The sequence below is a fragment of the Chinchilla lanigera genome, unplaced genomic scaffold (genome assembly GCF_000276665.1).
Source record: "Chinchilla lanigera isolate Chin_1 unplaced genomic scaffold, ChiLan1.0 scaffold00021, whole genome shotgun sequence".
Classification (NCBI taxonomy): Eukaryota; Metazoa; Chordata; class Mammalia; order Rodentia; family Chinchillidae; genus Chinchilla; species Chinchilla lanigera.
This window is the reverse complement of record NW_004955422.1, coordinates 15,695,432-15,721,294: the sequence shown is the minus strand read 5'-3', so window position 1 is coordinate 15,721,294 and position 25,863 is coordinate 15,695,432. Positions and strand designations below refer to the sequence as shown.

At 52.5% G+C, this 25,863-nt stretch overlaps 1 protein-coding gene and 1 long non-coding RNA gene across 7 annotated transcripts in view; one reads left to right on the top strand and one right to left on the bottom strand.

The window, feature by feature from the left end:
* Shank2 (SH3 and multiple ankyrin repeat domains 2) overlaps positions 1 to 25,863 on the bottom strand; it is a 522,268-nt gene that overhangs the window by 96,773 nt on the left and 399,632 nt on the right. The gene's annotated exons all lie outside the window — the stretch shown is intronic.
* On the top strand, positions 18,406 to 22,875 carry LOC102017885. Of its 4 annotated transcripts, XR_001233961.1 has the most exons (5): positions 19,563 to 19,813; positions 20,556 to 20,659; positions 22,279 to 22,383; positions 22,547 to 22,636; positions 22,781 to 22,875. It is a non-coding gene; the product is annotated as an uncharacterized LOC102017885 (long non-coding RNA). The 4 variants fall into 4 exon arrangements; XR_001233964.1 differs by lacking the exons at positions 19,563 to 19,813; positions 20,556 to 20,659 and adding an exon at positions 18,406 to 18,505; XR_001233963.1 differs by lacking the exons at positions 19,563 to 19,813; positions 20,556 to 20,659 and adding an exon at positions 18,406 to 18,625.

Below are 25,863 nucleotides of genomic sequence, written 5' to 3'. Positions count from 1 at the left end.
TGTGGTTCAGGTCTGTCTGCTGCAGCACCAGTTCCACCTGGGCTACTGACTCATCCTCTGCACTCAGCCCAGTGCCTACCTCAAGGAAAGCACAAGAAATCCTTCCTGGATAGGTGTGGCCACCTCAAACACCATATCCAGCTGCTGGGGCCAGGGCAGCATTAAGTGCATTCTGTTCCCTGATGGTGGTTCTGTTATTGTGTCTGTTATTTTCTTTCTACTGGGTTGTTTGTTTGTTTGACTGATTGATTGGAGTACTGGAGACTGAACTTCAAAGTCCTGAGCTGTATCCCCAACTCCTTTCTAAATCTGACTTTGACAGAGTCTCACTAAATTGCCCAGGCTGAACTTGGCCTTGAACTTGGAATCCTCCTGCCTCAGCCTCCTGAGTAGATAGGCTCACAGGTGTTTGCACCACATGCTGCTTATTTTATTATAGGTGTGCACCACCATGCCTAGCTTATAGTTTGTAATTTTGATTCTTTGGTTTCTGGGGTCTTGCTGACTCTGGAAGTCTTGCCACGAGAGTGAGATTTTCATCCATAGCCTGGCCCCATACCTGCTCTATGGGGCTTTCACACTTAGACCACAGTCTACCTGCCCTAATTACCCCAGGACAGTGGTAGGCACCCTACAGCCCCCTGAAATGATTCAATCCTAAACCTTTTCATCTTGCCTTTACAATGCTCAACTCCACTTGTCATTTTAAACACTGTACAGAACTTGTCCTTGTTCTTCGTTTCTAAGGACATGCTTGCTTTCATCCAATCATCCATTCTCTTCCCTTCACCCACCCACCTACCCATCCATTCCTAAATCTATCCACCCTCATCCATTCATCCATCTAGCGATCCACTCATCCATCCATACATCCACCCACTCCACCCACTTCACCCACCCATCCACCCATCCACCCGTCTCTCCCTCCTTCCCTCCCTCCCTCTACTCATCCATCCACCCAGTCATCTATTTACCCACCATCTACCCACCCACTCATTCATCTATCCCTCCAACTAGCCACCCACCCTTCCTTTCCTCCATCCTTCCCTCCCTCCCTCTATCCACACACTCCTGCATGTCTTTTGTATCCGAACTATTTATCAAGCACCTCTCCAAGGAGACAGCCGGAAATAAGACAGATTCAGCCCTACCCACAGAGCTCCCAACCTGGAGACAGCTGAGCCAGTGGCCACAGTGCGGTGAAGTCTGTTGGAGCTGCACAGGTGCCTGTCCTGGGTGGGTGTGACTTGGTGGCAGCTATGCTAATTGGGAGGGTCAGGCTGAGCCGAGTCAGCCAAGCAGAGTAGAATCCTTGAGGCAAGAGAGCCAGCAGGACCAGGAGGGTGGGCATGGGAATTCATTCTCAAGGAGCCTCTGGGGGAAATTTTTAAAGTTGGAGCACAAGAAATTTTGTATCTTAGAAAGATCTCTGCAGAGGGCTGCTAGTGGCTACTGCCCGGAACAGATGAGACAAGGGGGCCTCACCTGCTGCAGAGGGCAGAGTTTATGCACCTTTGTCCCAGAACATACCTGGATCGCATTCTTTTCCCTGGGACACTGCAGACATCTGCCTGAGGCGCATCATTCCTGACCTTCCCTGTGCGTCCATGAACACAGAAACACAGGACCTGCTCTGCCTCTTTAAAGGAACATGCAATTTCAGTGAGTAAAGCTCGGATATTGAAATGAAGTCGTAATTTAAATTATCTGGTTGCCTTTATTTTTGGTTCTGGACTCTTGAAATGTCTTTTTTTTAGATCTGTTCCGCTCTTGGGAAGCTTGAACGCTCATAGCTCAAAGGAGTCCTAGAGAATGATCATGCTGTGTAACCACCTGTACCTCAGTTTCCCCAGCTGGGCTGGAGTGGCCATCCCACCTGCCCCCGTGCCTCATGGGACTTCACGGCAGGCAAGTCGGGAAACACCCAAGGGCAGTAGCCCATGTGTGTATGTGTATAGGGGGGGAGAGGCTTGCAGAAAGACTCCAAATGCCACACTGCGGGCAGGGCAGGGCGGCGCTCTGGGCAGTCTTCCTCCCCTTACCTGAGGACCTGCTTGTGGCTGCTCCAGCCGACAGCCACCAGGCAAAGTTGAGGCCAGGCCAGAAGACATTTCCCCGAATACCCAGCCCATAGCATGGCCACCCATGGCCGTCCTGGGCCAACAAGGCTGTGTCCACAGGCGGGATGCGCATAGTCATATCCAACGCTCTCGGGTCAGTAGGTCAAGGCCAGGTGGGACCGACTGTGTACACTCAGCTATGATGCTATCTCTGGGTTTCCTCGCCTTCAACCGCATCCTGGTCCCAGGCCTGCCTCTGCAACAAGGGCATCCCAGGGAAAACGAACCTAGGGTCGCCAGCTTTCTGCACCAACAGGAAACAGTGCACACCAGGCCTGAAGAATCCTGAGCAGTGAGAGCCCTAAGGGACCTTGGCCTTGCTGATGTGCAAACTTGAGCAATATGTAACCTGGACCATTTCTCCTAATGCCTCTGTTAAAGGAAAGCAGAATTTCCCCTCACCAGCAAGAAATGTCTGAAAACTTAATCAGGTAGCCAGGGACTCTCCAATGGGACAGGCCAAGCAAGGCTGCTGTAAACACACTGCAGCCAGGTGTTCTCTCTGCTCTACGCTTGTGTCCATGCGGCAAAACCTTCCCCTTGTGCTCCTGCAGCCGGGTTCCAGAATGTGCTGGCGCAGCTGCCCAGCTCATGGGAATCCTGTTTGTTCAAAAAAAAACCCTTTAAGGTTTTATTGTGCCTATTTACCTTTTCCACAATGCCCCCAGCTGGTCAACAGATAAGCACAATGGGGCCTTCCATATGGGGGAGGAGGAGGAGGCAGCTACAAAGAGCAACAGAGACCATGTGGCTAGACTGGGACAACACAGAGCTAATGAGATAAGCCTGATGAAAAGGACATTGTAGGGGCTGGGGATTTAACTCAGCAGCACAGCACCTTGCCTAGCATGCACAAGGTCATGAGTTCAATTCCTGGTACCAGAAAAAACCAAAAAAAAAAAAAAAAAAAAAAAAAAGGCCGTTGGTTGTGAGGATCCATTTCTTCAATCCATCCAGAAAGGCAAATCCACAGACAGGAAGTGGCTGGTGGCTGCCAGACAGAAGAGGCATGGCGGCGCGGTGCTCAGCGGGCCTGGTCTCTCACTGCAGGGAGGTGGAGATCTCTTGGAAATAGACAAGGCTGGAGGATGATCAATAGTGTGAATGTACTGAGTGCTGCTGGATTATGTACTTCAAAATAATTAATTTTCACCAGGCCTAGCGGCACACGTCTGTCATCCCAGCACTTTGGGAGACTGAGGCAAGAGGATGGTAAATGGCAGCCCAGCCTGGGCAATTTAGGGACTTAGCAGATGCTGTCTCAAAAAATAAAGAGGGCTGGGAAGTTAGCTTAGATTAATTTTCACCTCAGGAAACATTTTAAAGTAACCTGGAATGGATGGTGGACAAGGGAGCTTCAAGGTCTTTCCTGGGTCTCCTTCTCCAGCCTGTTTCTGCTGTACAACCCTGCCTGTACAGGTCCACTCCTCAGGGCGGGGGGACTTTGTCACACCTGGGGAAGGGTCTGGGGACCCTTGAGGTGCCACAGGGTGGAGCACAAGTTCAGCGGGGGAGCAGCTGGGTCAGGGGGAGCCCTCCAGCCCACGCCCCTCCCTTTGTTCTCTCAGTCCTTCGGTGGCCAAACAGCCCAGATACTGGCTCTTTGCCAAGGCTCAGGCAGAACTGCAGCTGGTCCCTCCTGCCGGCCCTATGGAGCAAGTGGCCCTCTAGGCCTTCCCAGGAAGCCCCATGCCGGCATCCCGGGTGCCCCCTGCAGCCAGCTGAGTCAGATGCAGCACCACCCGCAGCAACATGTGATTTAATAACTTGGTTTACAGTGCAATGGGGGCTTGTGCTAAAGACAAATTCTTATCTGAGATGAGGCTCCTGGGGACCCTGGGAGGAACCCACCTACAGGATGAGCTGCTCTTTCCACCCCAGTCCACTCAGCCCATGTGACAGTGGAGATGGAGGACAAAATCCAAGGAGCCCTGCTTGTCCCATGAGGGTGTAGAGACATGAGCCCTTGGTGGCTAGTTTCCTGTTCTGTATTGAACAGAATCTGCCCCAAATTTGTGTCCACCCAGAACCTCAGAATGTGGCCTGACTTGGAAATACGATCTTTGCAGATTTAATCAGCTGAGCCAAGGTCAGGCTGCCTCAGGATGGGCCCAATGGCGACACGGGGTGTGTGTGTGTTGGGGGTGTAGGGGCCACCGGAGTGACAACCACAGCTGCCAGCCAAAGGGCACCACAGATGCTGGGGCTTCACCAGCAGCAGGGAGAGGTGGAGTGGGCCCCTCTCCTAGAGCTGCAGAGGATTTTCCTGCCCACACCTTCACTTCGGACTCCTGGCCTCCAGAATGAAGCGAGGGGATGTCCTGCTGTTTAAGCCGCCTGGTTAGTGGCCTGTAGCACAGCAGCCACAGGACTGTCCCTTTCTGCCTGGCTTTGGGATGTGCCTGGAGAGTCTGGGGCTGAGCCCTCACCCCAACTGCTGCGCTTCTGAGAAGAAGCGATGTCTGTTCATGCTGAGAATGGAGACCTGAGTGGGCAGAGGATACAGCCTGGGCAAAGGCTGGGAGATAAAGGCTCATCCTGTATTCTCTCTTAGGAAATCTGGGAGCCCCCAGAAAGCACATATACATACACACCTGGCACTCAGGTGAGAACCCCTCCTAGGCCCAGATGGGGCTGGCCAGGTTTTGCCACAGAATGGACATGAGGCTCACAAGCTCCCATCTTTTCTGCTGTAGTGTCAGGCTCTGCTGGATGCCCATGCTGGGCCTCTGCTTCCTTCCTCCCACAGCCCAGCACCCTGCAATGGCCACACCAGCTTCCCAGGGCTGCCAAGTCCTCAGAGGGTGCAGGAGGCCTGCAGGGCCCCCAAAGAGTTGCCTCTTGATCCACCAAATGCAGCTTTGGGGCTTGAGGGAAAGGCCTCATAAGAGGCTGCTGGTGGGGTTGGTGATAGTGATGACAAGGGATTTTTCTTTATCTGGCAAAGCCCCCTCCCGCTTCGGGCCCCACCTGAGATGTTACCTCCGAGAACGGCTTTTGGGGTACACTCAGACTAGCTAAGCCCAAGAGCGGGCTCTGAAAGCCCACACTTTCCCTGCGGGGCACACGGCCCATTAACTGCCCTTTGGGTGCTGGCATGACCTTTAGGCTGTTGGGGACCCATGGAGTTCAGAGCCAGCAGGGAGACGTGTGGGAACATGGTCCCGGGAGGAGCAGAAAGAGTCTACGTCCACCTCTCGATGGTGGGACGGGAAGGGCAAGAGGGACAGTGCTGGGGGCTGCAGGCAGCTGAGGTGTGCCTGGAGCCTGGAGCAATGTGCCAGGCTGAGATTGGGCACGGACAGAGGAGAGGGCAGAGGAAGAGGTGCATGTGGGGGCTCAGAGGGCCCTTGAGTTACTGGTGGGGGAGCGCATAGCAGGTCCGAAGGCAGCACAGGCAGTCGGGAAGGACAACACCCAGAAGAGGGCTGTAGCTATGAGAGGGAAGCTGCAAAACTTTTTACAAAAAAGCTCAAGAGGCCCAGATAACTTTCTGAGCAGGGTCAACCCATCCTGGAAGGAACAAATAATTCTCATCAAGGAATGTCTTCCAGAGATAAAGCGAATATACTCCCTGGCTTGTTTTGTGAGGCTGGCAAAATTTGATTCCCAAATCAGAAAAAAAATAATATAAGAGAGTAAAACGACTAGCAGAGCTCATTTGTGAAGAAAGATTCAAAAATCCTAAACACAGTATTAATGGGAGGAACTTAGCAATGTATGAAGATTGTATCACGTTAAGTTGCGTTTATCCTAGGAACCTACAACTGATTTGGTAGAAAATCAATTCATGTTATTAATTAGCAAAGGAGAAAAGCCACACGATCTTCTCAAATGACAGGAAAAAAACCCAGTTGATGAAATTCAATATCTACACAATTAAACCAAAAGATCTTGGCACATGAAGGAAAGAATGAGATACTTTTACCCAATGAGCTGGCTGTCAAAAAATCAAGTCAACAGAAATGTGGAGAGCATTATTTTAAAGATGAGGAATACAAGTATACCTGCTATTACTACTTCTAGTCAACATTATATTGCAGGTCCTACTAGCAGAGAGAGAGAAAGGACAAAGGAATAAAAGACATAATCAACAGATAAAAGATGAGAGTTAATAAGAGATTTTGGCAAGGTGGCTGGATGAAATAAAAGTCAATATCCCCAAGTCAGCTGCAATTCCCTGTTCCAGCAACAGTCAGCAAATGCAATTTTAAAAAATATCCCACAAAGTGACAACAATTAAGATATGTAGGAATAAATCTAAAAATGCTGCAGAAGCTCTTGGTGGAGATAATAATAAGACCTGCTTGAGAGATGTTAAGGAAAACTGAAACAAATCAAGAAATACATCATGTTCTTGGATAGGAAGATCATAGGGAGAAGATGTTAATCTCCCCCAAATTAGCCTATTCTGTGTCAGTGTGATTTTAGTAAAAATTCCATCAGGGCTTTTGGTGTTGCTGTTGTATTTTGATGTAACACAACACGCTGATTCTAAAATGTGGAAGAGCAGAGCTAAGAAGAGGAAAAATAATCCTCAAAAGGAAAAAGGTAAATGGGGGAGGAAGAACTGTGCAGGTGTCCTGCAGATGGCACTGTGATAGACAAGTGGACCAGTGGATGACCCAGCATCAGATCTGTGTCCACATGGACACTTAGGTATGACGGGGTAGGCACTGTGGATCTTGGAAGGTGTGTTAGTCACCAATGATGCTCAAGAATGTATTATCCTTAGGATCAAAAACCAAATGAGATCCCGACCTCACACCACACACACACACACACAACAATACCCAAATGCTTGGGTTAAAGACTTACGTCTGAAAGGAAAACATTAAATTCCTAGAAAATAAGATTGGAAAATGGCTTTATGACTTAGCAGAAAAGAATTTCTTAAAAGAGGGATAAACATCACAAACCCTGAAGGAAACCTCAATAAATTCATCTACATTAAATTAGAAGCTGCTTATTGTAAAGAGTGAAAAGACAAGCCAAGGATTAGCAAACAGAATATATAAGGAACAGAAAGCAGGTGGAATAAGATAACCCAACAGAAAACTGGGCAAAAGATGAAAATGAGCCTTTCACAGAAAGGCACGGCTCTGCCTCTATCACAGTCTAGAAACATAAGAAGATACTCAAGTCTGTTTACAATCAGGAAATGCACATTAACATACCAATGAAAAGGCATTTAACACCCATACCTTGGTAAAAACTACCAGATCTGGGCATAGCAAGTGGGGTTGCATAGCAGAGACAGAAGACCTGCTTCCCGGGGGACTGGAGTGACCATTGCAGAAGGTTCTTTGCTACCCGCCTTCAGGGCTGAGCACCTGGCCTCTCATGATCTAAAACTGTTCTAATATCCCTTGTAACCTCAGGAGACGTGTACTGCGTGCTGCAGGCACATCTGCTCACAGCCATAAAAATTGGGAGAAACCAAATGTCCACCCATAGAATGGACTCATAAATGACAGCAGAGATCACAATGCCACACCCCAAGTTTCTCGCATCAGTGGGGCTCTGAGAAGGAAGGGAATTTCTCTTTCTCTCTCTCTCCCATGTTCTCTCCCTCTCCCTCCTTCCCTCCTTCTCTTCCTCCCTCTCCCCTGTCACACACACACACACACACACACAAATTCAGGTGGCATAATGTGGCCTGAACAGACCACAGGGCCTTTGCTGTCTGTATTTATCCCACACACTCTTCAGATGTTTTGATGCAGAAAAATGAAAGTGCTTGATGCTGGGGGCTACATATACAAAATGCATAGAGTTTTATATAGTATAAGGTACATTTTTGTAGTACAGATTCTGTAATATTGAATTGTGTGGTTTAAATTAAATGTGTGCATGATGTCTGTCTTTATTTTGAAACTCTCCTGCCCCATGGGCTCCGGAGGAGGGCCTGAGGCACTGTCCAGTTGTCTGGTAGAACCCTATGAAGCCTTGAAAGTGGGTACACAAGGCACACTTCCCAGTGGAGCCAGCTCCTAGAAGCCACAGATACAGAAGGACAGGAACAAATCTGAGGAGGTAGGGGCAGGAGATCCTCCCAGCCAAGGGTCTGCTTGTTCCCCTAGAGTGCAGCACCTCCTGGATGCTTCAGGATGTGGGGCAGAAATGGTCACAGATGGACCACGTGCACCAGACAAGCCCAGGCCTGAACAGAGAGCACCCAAGCTCGGGTCACAGAGCTGCGGATGTCACCCTCAGAGGAGCCCCACAGCTCACCCTGCTCCACTTTTTGCCTGACCCCAGGTCCAGTCCAGCTGGGCTATAGTGGCAGTGACCACCTTCTGGACCACCCTTTCACTGGGCATTCAAGTGAGGCCACAGCAGAGAGGCCTCTCCACACACCCCTCCTCCCTGGCTGCGATACTCGGTTCTGGATATCACCTGGCTCATGCCCTGTTCGAGCCATATGTAGGTTAGGGACAGCCAAAGCATCTCCTCCAGGAAGTCCTTTAGGATCATCCACCCAATTTACTCAGCTTCCCCAAATATACGTGTCTGATGCCTTCATGGTATTCTTACAGTGTACTAACAGCTTTCTTGACTTGTTTATGTTCTGTCTCCTTAAGTGACAAGCTAATTAATTAGCTTATTAGGTACAGGAAATATTTCTGTTTTTGTCAGTGTTGTAAACTCAGAGGCCTGCAAGACCCTTAGCAGGAATACAGATCTTGAGCAAGCAAACCACTAATAATCATGGCAAGGAATGAACTGAGTAACTTGCATAAGGCCACACAGCTGGTGAGGTACTAGGCTGGGATCCTGGGGAGGGTGCCTCCTCCATGCAGCCCTCTCCGGCCAATCCCACCTCTACCCTAAGCTCTGAATCTTGGAGGACACAGGGCAGTGGGGGGAACCCATTGCTTCCCCTTCACAGCCTCACTGGCAGGCAAGGAATGTCCCTGGAGACCTCTGCTCCCAGGGACCCATCCCTGCCCAGGGGACATGCAGGGCAGCAGCCACATTAACGCTGACCAGATGCTGCTTGGCATCCAGAGAGGGGTCAGGGAGGCTGGGCCACCCAGCAAAATCACTTATGCAAATATTTAACCCAGGGCACTGCGGCAGTGAGAAAATAAAACTGGGGGTGGGGAATAGAGAAATGTTAGCTGCAGGCGGGGCACACGGGAGCAGCAGGCTGGCAGGGGTGGTGAAGGAGGTGGGAAGGTGCGGGTAGGAAGGTGGGAGCCCAAGCCTGGAGGGAGGGGCAGCAGCTGCCTGGCTGAAGGGGCCTCCCAGGTCTTTTTGCTCTGAGCAACGGAGGGGTGGGGCGGAGCACTGGTCCAGCCACTCAGGGAAGGAGACTCCCTCTTGCTTTCCCCCTCATAAGCATCTGAGAGGCTTTCCCACCCACCCAGGGATGTGTCAGTGGTGAGCAAAACCGGAAGTCAAGTGGGTATAGCCGGCACGCAGATGGACATCAGATGCCTGAAGGGGGCCTGGCATTTGACCTGGCCTTTCTGGCACCAGCTATTGGATGCCACCAATGAGCACAGCTCCTGGGGACCCTCTGGACCCCTGTGCCCTCTGCGTGGTTTGGATAGTGAGTCCGGGAGAGCCCGGGTTGGGACAGGTGCTCTGTGGCTTGGGTGGGCACTGTGGTCACATCACTGGACACACAGGGACGCTGAGCTCAGGGAGGGGACAGGGCAGGCCTGCGCCCTTGGGCCGTGTCACCGCGTAGGGATGGTGACACCAGAAGCAGCAGCCACAGAGCTTCCCTTGTGTTATGTGGGACATAGGGACATTCTACACACATGTGCACGCATATCCACAGCACACACATGTCCAAAATACGCCAACACAGGCATAACACAGGCTTGTGCACGTGTGCTACAGGAGGCTGAGACCCAGGTGCTCACAGGAGCCCCTGAAGAAGGTCATGCTGCCACCACTGCATGTCACAGATGACCAGCTGGGCATGGAGGGGCTGAGGGATGAGCCAGTGCTGGGAGGGTGGCCGTGACCCCAGCTTGGGTGCTCTTCCAGTCCCTGTCCTTGCAGCCATGCAGAGTGTGCTGGGCACGGGGTGAGCGTGTATGCACACACTTCTGCACGTGTGTGTAGGGGCTACAGTGGGCTGCAGGGCGGGCTCAGCAACCTCACTGTGGACCTGGACAAAGCAGCAGCAACCCTGGGCTCTTCAGCTGGAGTCCAGGAAGCTGGGTAGAGGTTTGGCCTGGGGTGGGGCCAGGATAGGGTCTGTGTCCCTCTCTGCCCAGGGGAGCCCTGAAAACCCCTCCCTGAGAAGTGGGCTCCAGCTCAGAGGGCTGCTTCCTGTACATGAAAACCACCCTAACGTACAAGGGGCTCTTCCTGAAGCTGCTCTTGCTGTAGGCAGCCCTGCAGAAGACACAGGCTCCCTGCACCCCAGAGGCCCGTCTCTGGGCTGCGACAGCCTCTCATAGCCGCTGGCCAAGGGCCCTCCTCTGGAAGCCCCTTATTACTCCTCATTTTTAGGTCAAACATTCAACCCTTGAATTTTCCTAACACATTTATTCTCTTGCCCTTCAGCGGTTAGCGCTCTGGAACCAAAGAGTCACGCCCGGCGAGCTCCTGCCGATTTCTTAATGGCCCCTGGCCTCTGCTGACCTTATTTTTTTAGCAATTTCCACTCCAATGACTGCTCAGTGAGAGCTCAGATATATTAGAATCATGGGGAACTGTTCCATATCAAACGGACTCTCCCCAAAGAGGCGGACGGAGGCAAGGAACACAAAATTCAACTCCCTGGATTCGTGGCGCAAAATTGAGTTACTGATGCAAATTTCCAACCAATTGTTTTGTTTTCCTCCCGGATCTGGGGCAAAAGAAACTGGGGAAATTGGATGGCAGTTGGGCCCAGACAAGGCTGATTGCCCTTGGCTGCACTGCAGTTGAGTGGTAAGCCTGGCACCAAAGCCACTTTCCTATTAAGAACTGAATCCAGAGAAAGAGCAGTATTTAATAAACAACCCCTCTGGGGTGACTTACTGTTCTCTCTCACAGGGACAAAAAAATGCTTTGAGGTATCATCAGTCAGGAGCATTGGGAGAAAACCCATTAGAGAGCTAGAGGAGGTCCCCCGCCCACGGCTGCAGATGGGGCTGCTTCTCAGAACCCCATTGCTGGGAAGCATCCTAGGTATGGGGTACTGATCCTGGTCCACCCCAAACCTACAAAGGCCCATCTGAAAATCAGTGCATGCCATGTTTGGAAACTGGTGCCCACTTCACCTGGGCTTTCTTCACATTCCTGGGGACTCAGCTCTCCTACCAAGCAGCCACAGTGCCTTTGTCTGTGCTGTTCTGGCCCCTTGGACTACCTGCTCTTCACCTCTTCCATCTGAGAGATTCTTACCTACATGTTAAAACTCCAGCATGTATTCACCTTAACATGAAGACAAGTGGCCTAGGGATCTGTTGCGTTTCTGAGCCTGATTCAACTGGTCCTAGGTGGGTCTAAATCTTCCTTTTAATGGGCTCCAGTCATGCTGAGGCTACAGGCCTGGGGTCAGGCTTGGAGTTCAAGGTTCCAGAACCCTGGCTGCTGCATCCTTCCTTGGACCTGCATTTCTCAAACATCCCATCTGAGCCTGCACCACAATAACCCATGATGCCTATAGATCCTTCCCTGGACTCCCACATCCTTGAGAGCCAGGCCTATGACCCCGCTTCTCTGTAAGCCCAGGACCTCCTGATGGGGCATCAGGGTGGAGCATCCTGTCTGTGCCCGGTTCTCCTACTAACTGGTCCATAGCGCTAGTCCAGGCAGCAGGAAGCGGGGAGGGAGCAGAGACACAGTGCTGGGGCACAGTGCTCTCCCTGTACATCCTCATCCCTGAGCACAAAGTGCTTAGCCCTGCCCTTCCCTGGAGGAAGACAAGACTCCCATCCCTTACCATCTAGCCAGCAGCCCCAAGACCAGGCAGGCAGGACCAGCAGGGCACATACTCCTTCCCTGGGCTCTCCACAGAGCTGGGACTGGGAAGGCCACCTGGTCTGAGACCATGGTGCCTTGGGGAAGGTGGCTGTCCTGGAACCATCCTCATCCTTCCAGGCACCAACAGGACATGTCCCCCCTTCACATCTGAGAGCAATGCACTCAAGCTCCAAGTGCCAGTGATTTGCCTAGGACTTAAGCTGGGCCAGGGAGATGTGATCGGACTCACTATTTCCAGCCTAAACCCTGACTGGGCCTCCCCAAAGGTCAGAGGTGACTGATTGGCCAATGCTGGTAGGATGGATGGGGCCTGGTCACTCAGCTCTTTCCCAGGTACCCTCCTGTGCCCAGCCCCCTGCCCCCACCAGCATGTGTCCCTTGATCCAGCAACTTCTCAGAAAAAGCCTGGGACCACCAGAGGACACAGTATCTCCTCCTCCCCACCCTAGTGGGTCTGGTTTCTCTGCCTGGTCCCTTGGCCTCTTCAGTGAAAAATAAGGAAACTCCTGACTCCCTGCCCCAGGGCACCATCTTGCCCCCAAACACCAGCCAACTCTGCTTTGCCTGGGAGCAGCAGCAGCCTAATTTTAGCTTGGCCGGTCTATTATGTGACACTCAGAGTCGAGGCTAAAGGTGAAAGACCCCAGCCACTAAGGTGGCCTGGAAGAGGCTTTGTTATCAGGTGACCTTTTAACTGGACAGCACCTTAACCTCTTTTAGAGAGCAGAGTCTGCCCTTGTGTTCTTGTGGGGCAGGGAAGAAATTCTCCACTTGACTTTGACCTCTCAGAAAGGCTGAATAACTAGCCCAGGGTTACAGCAAAGGTAAGCCCTGTTCTCCTGACCACAGGCTCCTATGCCTGGTTTCTGATATATTTTCCTTGGAAACAATGGGGAATTCACCAGACACTTGCTGGAAATCCCATCCTCATGTGTCAGGACCTTTGTCTTACCTCTTGGTGGAAAGAGCTTCTTTGTCAGCCACTGACTGGGCTACAGGGAGAGGGGCCTAGATGGCCATGTGGGGCCTATAGGCTCTGAGTGCACCTAGGGACAGTGACCAATTCTCTGAACCTCTCAGCTCCTGATGGGGACCATGGCATCTGATTGGGGACAGGACCGCACCTCGGAGCACTGGGGCTTTGGGTAAGGCACCCAGCTTTTCTCAAGCCTCAGTTTGTCATCTGTCAAACAGGACCACAAAATGGCCCTGGAGGTAGGCAGAACCCAGCCCGCTCGGCAGCAGGGGGCCGAACAGCGCTACTCAGTGGTGCTCCGCTGTGTTCTTTCTCTTGGCCCAGTTGGCCTGTTGGTGGCAGTGACGTTGCCCTTCTGGTCTCTGTCGCTGAAGCTCTTGGGTCCCCAAATGGCCCAGCTGGGTACAGGAGTGTGGCACGGACAGCAGAAGCCTGCCACCACCAAGAGCTGAGCCCAGTGTATCTCATTTGTCTGCAGCCCACGACAGAGCTTGACCTCAAAGGCAAGTCTCTCATGCAGACAGACCTCATCCCCATGGCTCTTGCTAGATCTCGCCATGCAGTCTCCAGAATTCTCTGGAAACTGCTGCATGGCTTAGGATGAGGAGGTAAAGGAGACACAGACCAGTGCTAATTGGTCTCTGTTCAGAGAGCTCTTTGCCACTTAGCCTTGGTCAGCAGCGGGGTTCCAGCAGGAGGAACCGGGTGGCCTCTCCGGGGTCGTGGTGCTGTCTGCCCCAGTAGAACAGAGCCCAGGTTTATGTTTGCACACAACTGTCTGGAGCTGGCTCTCGCTCTCCAAGCTTCCTGCCTAGGCTCAGGGACATTTACCCAGCAAAGAGCCCAAATGAAAGCCCCCGACCTGTGCCCAGGGCTGATGTTCCCACAATAAAGGGAGAGGAGGGTGCTCCAGGCACGCCTGTCACATGGGAGCTGTGGCCCCTGCGGCTGCTTCACCTGCTCAACCAGGGCCTCCAAGAGAAGTGGCCTGGCTGTGACAAAGTCAGCCGTGGGGCATACAATCATCTGCAGGTTCTTCGGCAAGTTGCACATCGGCCACCATGCGACCCAGTGACTCCACTGCTGGTATACCTACCAAAGATGAGAAGACAGGTGGGGAGTGCACACTGTCAATGTGCCTGCATGACGGCTCTGCCCACAAGAGCCCCAGGCGGCAGAGACAACCTGGCACCCATTGCCTGGAAAACAGTGCAGAAAATGCAGTATGTACAGCTACTGTGAGATGTGATATCCATATACATGGATATTAGCATTAATCAGCTTCATGTTACTGTAACAGAAGACCTGAGGCAACTGCTTATAGAAAGGTTTATTCGGTTCACAGTCCTTAGAGGGTCCAGCCCAAGGCTGGATGGCTTTCTCACTTTGGGCCACTGGTGAGGGCATATCTGGTAGGAGTGTGTGACACAGAAAACTGAGACAGAGGATGGCCCAAAGTCCTATAGTCCATTTCAAGTGCATGCTCCTAGTGACCTCAGGACCTCCACTAATGAGCCTCCTCCTAAGATCTACAGCACCTCCCCATTAGTGCCTTGGGCCTGGGGATCAAGCTCTTAACACTGAGATATTTGGGGCACAGTTACCCAAACCATAGCACATATAGAATGTGGTCCACAGAAGGGGGAATGTTACTCAGCCATAAAAAGGAATGAAGCACAAACATATACTATATGATAGATGAGCTGCAAACACATGATGCCCAGCATACGAAGCCAGGCATGGAAGGCCCCCTCCTGAGTGATTCCGGGTATGGAAACATCCAGAATGGGTAAGTCCAGAGAGACAGAGCAAAGACCTGGTAATCTAGGGCTGGTAGGGGCAATGGGGTCACTGCTAATGGGGCAGAGCATGTTCTGGATCTGGGCAGAGTCCATGGCTACACAACCTTGTGTGTTCACTAAAATGGTGAATTGTTCCCTTTTAAGTGGTTTAAAATGGTAAAACTTATGTATCTATACTTTACCACAATTAAAAAAAAAAACCTGGGCATGGCGGCACACATCTGTCATCCCAGCACTCTGGGAAGATCAGGCAGGAGGATGGTGAGTTCGAGCCTAGCCCAGGCAACTTAGTGACGCAGCGAGACCCTGGTCCAAATTGAAAAAGGGCTGGGGACATAAATCAGTGCCAAGGCCCTCGGTTCGATCCTCAGTGCTATAAAAATAGTGATAAGAAAAACAAGTTACAGGACCAGTGGGGCTGGAAGGAACCTTGTGCCCCTGAGAGTCTGTGCACGTGGCTCCATCCGAGGACTGGACGATGGCCAAGCTCACCTCTTCATAGAGGCTGCTGCACATGCAGCTTCCAGCCCTGCCTGCTGCCTGGCTCTTGAGCACTAGTTTGTCTGGTTTATTAGAGTCTGGCTTTATGGCCCCTCTGGCCTGTGACTGGGGCTCTCTCAAGGGGCCCAAGTCATGCCTGTGACCTTGGGCAAGGCCTTTCCAGAGCCGGAGGCTCATAGCTGCTCAGACGCAAACACAGAAGCTGCGGGTGGCTCTGGCTCTAAGGGGCTCTTTGTTTTCCACAGTTCCTGATTCCAAGGACTATGGCTTTCTAAGCAGGCTGCATTTGCAAAGTAATAGTTATTTCTCCATCTTATATTAATTAAAGACAAATGCATCTGCCTGCTAGAGTGGCTGATCAGTCAGTGGGTGGAGCAGGTCTGGAGAATTCCAGGAGTGCCCACAAAACACTCTGCCACGGTGCACACAGGAGCAGGGGCTCCTACCCCTGGCTTCCTGCATAGCTCTTCCTCAGGTCCGTGGGACCCAGGGACTCACGCCAGGACTCATGGAAACCTTTCTCAACTTCAAACTCTCAGATGATGACAAACAAATGGGCCTTTACAGACGAATGCTGCTCCCCCATGTACTGCAGTCAGGTCCCCAACACCACACTGTGGTCTCTTCCAAAGACTGGGGGTTCTGCTGCTTTGAATATCCAGAAGGATTCAGCTGACAGCCATGGTGATTATAAGGCAAATTTGGGGTTCTGATATTTCTAACCCTAAGACTTGCCTTCCCACAGGGGCAGGAGCTTTGGGAGTGTGGCTTCCTTAGGAAGACGCTTGGTGGTTCCCATAGACACGGATGTCGCCTTCCAGGACTGGAGCTGGGACAGTGCAGAGAAGGCTCCTTGGAAGCAGCCCTGACAACAGCATATCAGTGCTGCTAGAATGGGTTCCTAGATGCCTGGCGGTGCTGGGCCTGCTCCCGAGGGGTGGGGACACTGAGGCAGGGCTGGGGGAGCTGCCAGGATGGCACTGTCACCCCAGCTCTGCTCTACTGGAGCCCCTGATGCTCCCCACTTGTCCGTTCTGGGTCTTCCCTGCATTGGTCACTGCAGTCCTGGAAACAACTCATAACTTGTGTTCTATCCTTCTGGGACTCTCTCACCTCTAGACTGTATCTCAGGACAGACTACAGGGACAGAGGGCTTCTGATCTAAAGGACAGGCTGCTTTTGTTCATCTTTCTATGCTTTATTTCTACCCTCAATCAAATCATAATTTGGGAAAGGTTAAAAATGTGCAAAAGGAGGGGAGACCCAATGACCAAGGCAATCCAGGAAGGCATCCTGTGGGAGGTATCATCTGAAACTCCTTCATTCTTTAGGCTACAGAGGGAGAATTTCTAGGTAGCCAAGCACCCACAGTGAGCCTTCCGGGAATGAACAGGGGAAGCTCAGGAAACTGCGTTTCTACTGCAAATGGAGAAGGCAGGCAATTTTCAGTTCTCCTGGCAACACTCAGGAGCGTGAAACTGGGCTGCTGCTAAAAGGGAACCAAACGCCTCCTTCCAAATCCACCTGCCTGCTGCTAACGAGGCAGCCCACGGGAGAGGACGTGGACACCGCACATGCCATTGAGGGGGAGCGTCCTGCTCAAAGCGCAGGGAGAAGGCCGGGTGTGACGCAGGCGCCACAGAGGGCTGGACGGGGTGCTGGGCTCCAGGCAGAGCACAGTCAGGGCTGGGAAGACAAGAACACAGAGGGCGAAGGCGCCCAGGAGCCGCATCTCTGACTGATGTGAAATCCAAGCTGGACACAGGAGGATCAGGCACCTGCTGCAGGCCCGGCTGCAGGCTGAGGCCCAGGGGCCAGGTCCTTGGGTCCTGTGTGGTTTGCTAATCAAAGTCTCGGTCCCCAGGGCTGTGCCATCAGGAAGTGCCCAGAACCTTTGAGATGTGGGGTCTGGGGGCAGCAACCCTGGAAGGCAGCGTGGGAGAGGTCCCCTGAGTTTGGCTGCCCTCTCTCTCTTGACTGGTTCCAGATGTGACTGCTTGTTCCTACCCAGGCTCTTGGCATAACATGGTTTCATCCACCACCCTAGCAGAGGCCGAGGAACCCCCTTCCCCCATCAGATCTGCAACTCCGGACTCTAGAACTGTGTGCTAAGGAACACTTTCTCTTTATAAAATTAGCTGCCTTAGGGATTTTGTTATAGTGCCATGAAGCTGCCTAACGCACACGCACACGAACACAGAGTACTGTGCTCTCCAAGACCCTTCCCTTCTTCATAAAATTATGAGTGTATTGAGACAGGAGCAGGCTTTCCAGTCGAACTTTACCCTGGGAGGGTGGGAAGATGTGTGAGGTATGTGAATGATCATGTGAATCCCACTGAACAAACAGCACTGGTGACATTTCGAAGGCCTTCAGCGTCTCCCCGGAAGTCATTAGGCTGTGTTTTGTTTTCCTCCATAGCATTATTGCCTATTCATATGCATCTTCATTATTGCCTATTCATATGCCTGCCTCAGCCTTCTGAAGGTACAGGACAATGGTTGACAAACTGTTCTTCCCGTAGCATCCCTCCACAGTGACTCTGAGACTTCTGTGACCAGCAAGCCAGCAATTCTGCAGTGGACACCAGCTTGTGGTCCCCTAACTCAACTGTGACACCCTCTGCTTGGGCACTGGGTCAGAGCCATAGGGTGAGGGCTCAGTCTTCAAGACTGCCCCCCCAGGTTGTCACCTGTGCTTCTGACCCACTGGCTATAAACCGGAGCTCTACCTATAAGCCACTATCCCTATGCAGGTTCAGTGGGTTTGCTAGAGCCACTCACAGAACTGTCACCCCCAGGTTTACTGATCTGTGACAGAGGATGTTACAAATACTGCAGATGGACGAAGGCAAGCGTTGCCTAGTGCAAGGAAGGGGTGCAGAGCCTCCATGCCCTGTCCAAGCCCACCATCCCGGAGGCACCTCCTCAATTCAGGGGTCTGGAAGCACCCCAAGCCCTGCTATTCTGGTTCCTACGGAGGCCTCATGACAGAGGCAGGGCTGCTTATGTCACTGGCCATTGTGACCAGTTTAACCCTTGGTCTCTCTACCTCCCTGGAAGTTGGGGGATGGGTCTGAGAGTCCCAACCTTCTAATCGTTCCTTGGTCTTTCCTATAACCACCCCCATCCCAAAGCCATCTGTGTCTCCAGCTACCACTCACACGTAAGGTACTGACATTTCTGCCAGTCCAGGGATTGTAGGAGCTTTAGGAAATGCGGACTAAACATACACTTGTCAGTATCACAGGATGCCATCCATTCACGTTTCTCTGCTAAATAGTACTCCAGGTATGAACAGATATCAGCATCCCGAAACTTCCTTGTTAATAGACATTTGCACTGTTTCCAGTTTCTTGCTACTATGAACAGGGCCACTGGGAAATTTCCGTGTGTTCCTGCCTCGGTGAGCGCCTCAGGGCATGAACCACGTGTGTCACCAGTTCATCCAGGGTGAGCGCACCTGAAAGTCCAGCTCTTCCTAAAGAGATTGCAAGTTTGGATCTCGTTTGTTTCTCTGTTTTGCTTTTTTAAAAAGCAAAGTATAGGAACCCCAAACTCTAAAAGGCCTGGGTTATGTAGTGTGAGGGGCTGAGCTGTGTTCCTCAAAATAGGGCAAGGAAGTCCTCACCCCGGCAGCTCAGAATGGGACCTCATTTGTTTGGAAGCAAGGTCAGTGTAGATGGAGCCAAGGTGAACGTGAAGACAAGTCAGCCAGGTTAGGGTGGGTCCTCCTTCTAACACAACCAGTACCCTTATGAGAAGAGGGGAACCTGGACGCAGATACATGGAGGGAGGACAGGCTGAGGCTGAGTGACACAGCTGAAGCCAAGGATCTCCAGCAGCCAGGAGCTGCGGACTTGAGAGGCATTATGGTTAGGGTAAGTGCCCGCCAAAAGCCCAGGTGCTCAAGGCTTGATCCTAGCATGGCATATTGGGAGGCAACAGAACCTTTGAGAGTTGGGCCTTGTGGAGGGCCCTCAGGTCATGAGGAGTATGCCCTTGAAGGGGACTGTGGAAGCCCCAGTCTCTTCCTCTTGTGCTTCCTGGATCATGAAGTGAACACAATCCCACCATGACGTGCTGCCTGGCCACAGCCCCAAAGCTATGGGGCCAGACAGTCATGGGCGGGAGCCCCCAGAACCATGAGCCAAAATAAACCTTTCCTCTTTATGAGGTAACTGCCTCCAAAGTTTCATTATAGGGACAGAAAGCTGGTAAATGAACACAGACAGATCCTCCCCTAGGCCTCTGGAGGGAGCATAGCTTTGCTGCTACCTTGAACCTAGATTTCTAACATCCAAACGGATGACCAAGTGTTGGTTGCTTTAGCTGATGCAGGTGGGAATCTTTTGTTATAGCAGCATCCCAGGTCCTCCCTCCATCCCAGGCATTGTCCTTTGGTCCATTGATGTAAGAGTACAGGTGATGAAACTCATCTCAAGTCCCCAAGAATTGGCACAGCTCCCTGATCTGGGGGTGAGTGAACACCTGATTTCTTTACAATTCAGTGTTGCTGCCCCTACCCTGCAACTTTGACAAATGGAGTGAGTGCTCTGTCACTATATGAGAAGCTGTGGAGAGGGCAGAGACGGGGCAGCTCCTCTGCTCTTAGCTGGGTCCCAGAGGTTGGCAAGGTAGAAGGAAGGAAAGAAAAGCAACCTGCTTTGATCTGGCCCATGCACAGAACCTGTGAGCAGACAGGCATCTGCAGTAAGCTGTGGAGAGGTATTCAGGTGGCAGAGACTTCTGTGGACTCAGCGTCCTTGGCTGGTGGGGGAGGAGTGGCTCACCCTGGGTGGGAGCTGGAGGGAGACAGTGAGCACCCTGGCATCTCTGCCTACTGTTGCCTGCCTACTCCTCCTGCCAGGGCGAGGCTCCAGGGAAAGCGCTCACATGGCCCTGGATCAACCCGGCTCTGCCCTTTTTCTGCCTGTATTTCTCAAGAAGGACCTAGACTTGGCGGGTATATGACCGTGTGCTTTAAGGAGGGTCTGGCTGGAGCAGCCTGGTCTCTGCTCTAGGCCTCCCTAAAAAGATCTCTGTCCATGTTTCAGCCCGGTGAGCCTTGGAGCACTGAGGGGTAAAACCCACAGCTAGCTGCCCTTCAGGGTCCCCAAGCTGTGGTGCAAAACTCAATGCAGGTGCAGTTGAGACCCTAGGCACCTTTCTGAACACTGGAAGATGCTTGCGATGCACCCTGGGCTTCTCTTGTCCTTAGTGCCTGTCTGTTACAAGGTCCCTGCTGCACAGCCTGTTGGGATGGGCGTTCTGTCCCACGGATTTGGAGGAGTTGATGCCACTGTGAGTGCCCTGTGACCCTGGGTAAGAGCTGTCTGGCCAGTTGGTTCCGTTCTGGAGTTTGGTCCTAGAAGGACGCCCACTCACCCATAGATCTAAGCCATCTTGACCCATAGGGGCTTTGCAGGTGGCAGGGGAGGCATCCTCCTGTCTGGCTCTTCATCTCTGGATTGTGAGGCAAGGAGGGCAGCTGTGTTCCCTGGTGCCCCACACGCTGCCCGGGCCTCAGATGATGGTGGAGCACAGGGCACAGTTGTAAATGAAAGTAGTGAATAGTGTCCTGGGAGGGGACAGTCCTGTGGCTGGGCTCCTCTCCCCCTTGCCCTCTTCCTTGTTACCCCTTCTTCCCTGGACCAAGCCTGTGACTTCTCATGTGGCAGAGGCACATAGAATTGCTGCTTTGTAGGTCACAGATGCTTAAATATTGCCAGTTCAATGTGATTCTGCCTAACAGCCCCTTGATCAATTGCTCTCTCTTCTGATAAGTGTTTACTGAGCAGAACACCCAGCCTCTGGTAAGCCCACATTGGGCCTGGGCTGTCAGAGGTGCAAGAACCAGCTGCTCCCCAGCTGGGAGGGGTCTAGATGGCATTTCTGGGTGGGGGCTGAGCTAAGCAGAGGATATGATTAGAGTACTTGGATGCCCCAAATGGGTGACCACTTGGTGCCTGGGAGGAAGGGGGGATCCAGGAGGCTGAGCATCTGTGCAGAGAGGACAGGACCAGAACACAAGGGCGGAGGGTGGACACTGTTTCCTGCAGGCCCCAGAACCAGGTCCCCAGTACCCAGCTCTGTGCTCTGAGCAATCTTCTGGAATCATCCCAGACAACGTGTGAGGGGTGATTTCAGAGGTAAAAATGAACCCACCTTGTGGGGAAGTCTTTGAATCAGGACCAAGGCCCTGGGAATTAAGTAGCATTTACAGCTAGCTCAGCTCCAGGCAGGAGGCTGGGGTTCTTTTGAGACTCCAGTGAATGGCGAGGTCCCCTCCTGGCTTCTCCCTAAGGCCTAGCCTGGCCCGCAGGTGACTGCATGGCTGGGCTCAGTAATTAAGTCATAAAACTCAAGATTGGCTGCTTACAGCAGAATTACAAGCCGCTGCGGCTTATGAGCACAGTAATCCAGTTTAATTAACACCGACTCGAGAGTGGTGTGCACACTTCGGGCTTAAACGAGCCCACATCTGGATGCCAACTGTCCTTTCCCCTCAGCCCACTATGCCACATGGTCTCACCGTGTGTAACAAAAACAAACCTGGCCTGGTGGGACCTGGAAATGCGCCCGAGGCCTGCTGTCCAGGGCTCTGTGTGAAATGCATCATTTCCGAGAGTGCATCCAGGGTGGCCAACTTGGGGGGACAGAACCAGGCCAGCCAGGGCGCACCATGGCAGTCAAGGAAGGCTCTGCTCCCTGCGTGTCCTGCCTCCCCAGCCCTGACTCTGTTTGAGGCCCCACTCTGCACATGGCCCCCAGCACTGCTCTAGCTCACCGCAGTTGTCACCACCCCAAAGGGCTACATCCAGGTATGGAAAGGGTGGGTTCTTCTGGAAATTCTAGGGCAGAGTCCCAGCTCTGTAGCTCCAGGTGTCACTTGGTTTGTTGTTGTGTCATCCTAATTTCTTCCCCTTCCTTTCTGGTGTCAGATCTGCCCCGCCTCTTCTAAGGATGCCTGTGCTGGCTTACGGGGAGCATCTCTATCTCAAGATCCTGACTGGCATCAAACTGCAAGGTCCCTTCTGCTGTGGAAGGTAACAGAACATTCATGGGTTCCAGGGACCAGGATGTGGACACCTCAAGGATCATTATTCAGTTGGCCACAGGGAGCCATACTACCACATAAGGAGGTGAGAGGCTCACAGAGAAGGTCGTTGGCTCAAGGTCAACAGACCCTTCCTCCTTCCATTCTTTCAGGCTGGTCCCGCTGCCCCAGTGAAAGGACCTGCCATCATCTGTAGAGCTGCTACACTGGGACACGTTCCTGCAAGGTGTCTGTGAGGACAGGTGAGGATTGAGGAGGGGTGAGGATGTGCGGGAAAGTGTCAGTTCAAGGACAAGCTGTCTGACAGAGGATCGGCCTTGAAATCTGTTTCTGGAATGGTGTGACTTGGGCACAAGGACTGTACTCATCACCAGCTCATTTAACAGGCTGGGGACAATGAGTGGAGAGTTTTAGAAGAGCCACCAAGAGACCAGAAGCTTAAACAAGAACATCTGAGGGCCATGTCAGTGCCTAGAAACAATGTTTGTTCTGGATATTCTACTCTTCGTCTCATCTTACAAGGGCACTAATCTCATCACAGGACCCCACCATTGTGAAGTCATTTAACCGTACTCACTCTCAAGTCTCTACCTTCTGAGAGCATCACTGCGGTTAAGGCTCCAAAGCACTACCAGGATGACTATGTTTCTGGGCTATGCATATCCCACAGGAGTCTTAGACACCACTCACATTGAGACATCAATCCTCAGGAGGTTTTGTCCTTATCCCTGTTTTACAGGCAAGGAGACCAAGGCAGGACCTGCCCAGGAACCTGCTGGAGGTCCTGCAGGAGTATGTGCTGTAGGCCTGGAGCTCACACCTTCCGGCTGCCCCAGACAGCTTGGAGCCCAAGGTCCCCAAGGCACCTTGTTTCTGGGACCATGGCTGACAGACTTTCTGGGAGAAATGGGCCAGGAGAGCTTAAGAGGCAGGATGATGTGGGCACACACAGCCCATCTCTGTCTTTCCTGGTGGTGCTGTAGACTACCTGAGAAATAAGCAATGTGAAGCTTTTTTTTTTTTTGGTTTTTCTCCAGTACCGGGAACTGAACTCACGACCTTGCGCTTGCCAGGCAGGCGCTTTGCCGCTGAGCTAGATCCCCAGCCCCAGCAATATGAAGCTTAGTGGCAGCAGCAACAGTAACCACCAGGCTGGACTTCCTCATGGCACAAGTGCATGCTGAGCCCCATCCAGCAAGGGTCTGAGGGGAAATGTCACCCATGGCCCTCAGGGCTCACTTCCTGGCTCTGTCCCCCTGTTTTGGTGCCCATGGCAGGCCCTGCCCACCCTGCCGGGCCATCTCAGCGTGAAGAGGTCAGCATGCCATTGGGCAGGGGCTGGTACAACTCAACGAGACAGCTGGCCAGCTGCTCCTTGGCACCTTCTGTCTCTGACGTCATCCTCCCCCAGATTTCCTCACCCCACAAAGGCCCCATAGCTGAGCAAGCAATGACCCACATCACCCCCGCTGCAAGTTTTACTCCCAGTGGACCTGTTGGACCTCTCTACTCCAACTGCTGGACAGGGAAACAGCATCTTGGGGGGACTCCTTCTCCTCTGTGTCCCTGTCCTGGGGCTGCAGTGACAAAGACCACAAACCGGGTGGCTTGAAACAGCGGGAACTAGCTGGGCATGGTGGCACATCCTGACACGCTGGGGGGCTGAGGCAGGAGGATCAAAAGTTCGAGCCCAGCACCTATCATAAAATATAAATTAAAAATGGCTGGGGATGTAGCTCAGTGTGAAGGCCCTAAGTTCAATTCCTATAAACCAAACCAGACCAGACCAGACCAGACCAAACAAGCCAAGCCAAGCCAAACTAAGATTTGTTCATAATCCACGAGGTCCAAAGTCTAAAGTCAAATTTTGTAATACTAAGGGGGGCCTAATTGCACCTTTCCCAGCTCCTGGTGCATTGGCAACTTGGGTCCTGGGTGTGGAGCTGCCCACCACCCTCTGCTGGTGGCTTTTTTTTTTATCTGTGTCCTCCTCTCTCCTGACTGGGACAGCAGTCACAGGACTTAGGGACCACCCTGGTCCCAGCATATTCATCTCAAGACCCCTAACAAACTAAATCTGCAAAGGACGTGATTTGGGGGGATATTCTCCCATCCACTACATCCTCCAACACAGTATTTAAATAGAAACGAAACAAACTGAGACACACACACATTACTGCCTACCACAAACCCCAGCACCAGCAAGCACAATCTGAACTCGCCATGGCCCCCGAGTCTGCACTGACCTCTCCCTCCTGGCTCCCTCCCCACCCAGCGCACCTTCCCCAGGAGGGAGGAAGGCAGTGTGGCTTCTTCCCCTTCAGCTCCTGGCTCCGTGCCCACCTACTTGAGGGCCACTGTGACCTTCCCGCTCCCCGTGTCGCACTGCTGCCCTCCTGGTGTTCATTACTGTCTTCCCCTCACCCACCCCACCTGTCACCTGTCCCCCTGAGGCACCGCCAAGCAGGCCCGGGGTGCTGTGCTCCCCAGAGCATCGGGAGTGGCCAGAGCACACGGTACAAGCACGAGGCACATGACAGGTGCTCAGGAAATACAGACTGGGGGAGAGGAGGAGGGAAGGAAGGATGGAGGAGAGGCGAGAGGGGGAGGGAGGGAAGCAGGCACTGGAAATTCCTCTTGGCTTCATCCCCAGTGCAAGGAGGCCTCACTAGATGAACGGTCTGATACAGTGTCCCTACTCACCCATGGCTACGCAAATTGAAATTAATTAACATGAAATACAATTAAGAATGCAGGTCCTTGGTCACACTGGCTGCATTTTGAGTGTTCAGTAACCACAGGGAGCCGGTGGTTCTCTAGCAAGCAGATGAGCCATTTCCAGAAACTTCTATTGGACAATGTTGCTGCAGACCAATGAGTGAGCAAGGATTAGAGGAAGTGTATCTCACTGCCTGGGCAGATCTCAGTGAGGCAGACCTCGCCCTTTTCCTCTCCCTGTGCAGGAGAAAGGATGGGTGTCCCTTCATTCCCCTGTGCCCATGGGGTTCCTCCAGCTCTTCTGTTCGGTGGAGCCTTCCCTTCTGGGAAAAGTGACCCCATGACCACCCAGGGTCCCTCCTGGTCCCTCCTGTAGCAGCATTTCTGGCTTCCCCATGCAACGCTCCCATGACATGCAAGCCTGTCTCAAAAATGGAACAAGACATTAAAGGACTCATCTTCCTCTTAAAGCAGGATCCTCAACCTCGGGGGACTCTGCACCTGCCCCCCAGGGGACATTTGGCAATACCTGTGCACATTTCTGGTTGTCATGATAGGGGACATTGCTCTAATGCACAGGACAGGCCCCAGCAGCGTGACCTGGCCCCACACGATGACAGTCCCACATTCGAAGGTCAGCTCTGCAAATGCCTCCTCATCTGCTTGCTCACCTTGTGGCCTGTGGGGGATGCTCCAAAGAGGCGAGACCGCACAAGGTGGGAACAACTTTCAATTACAGTGCACAGCCACA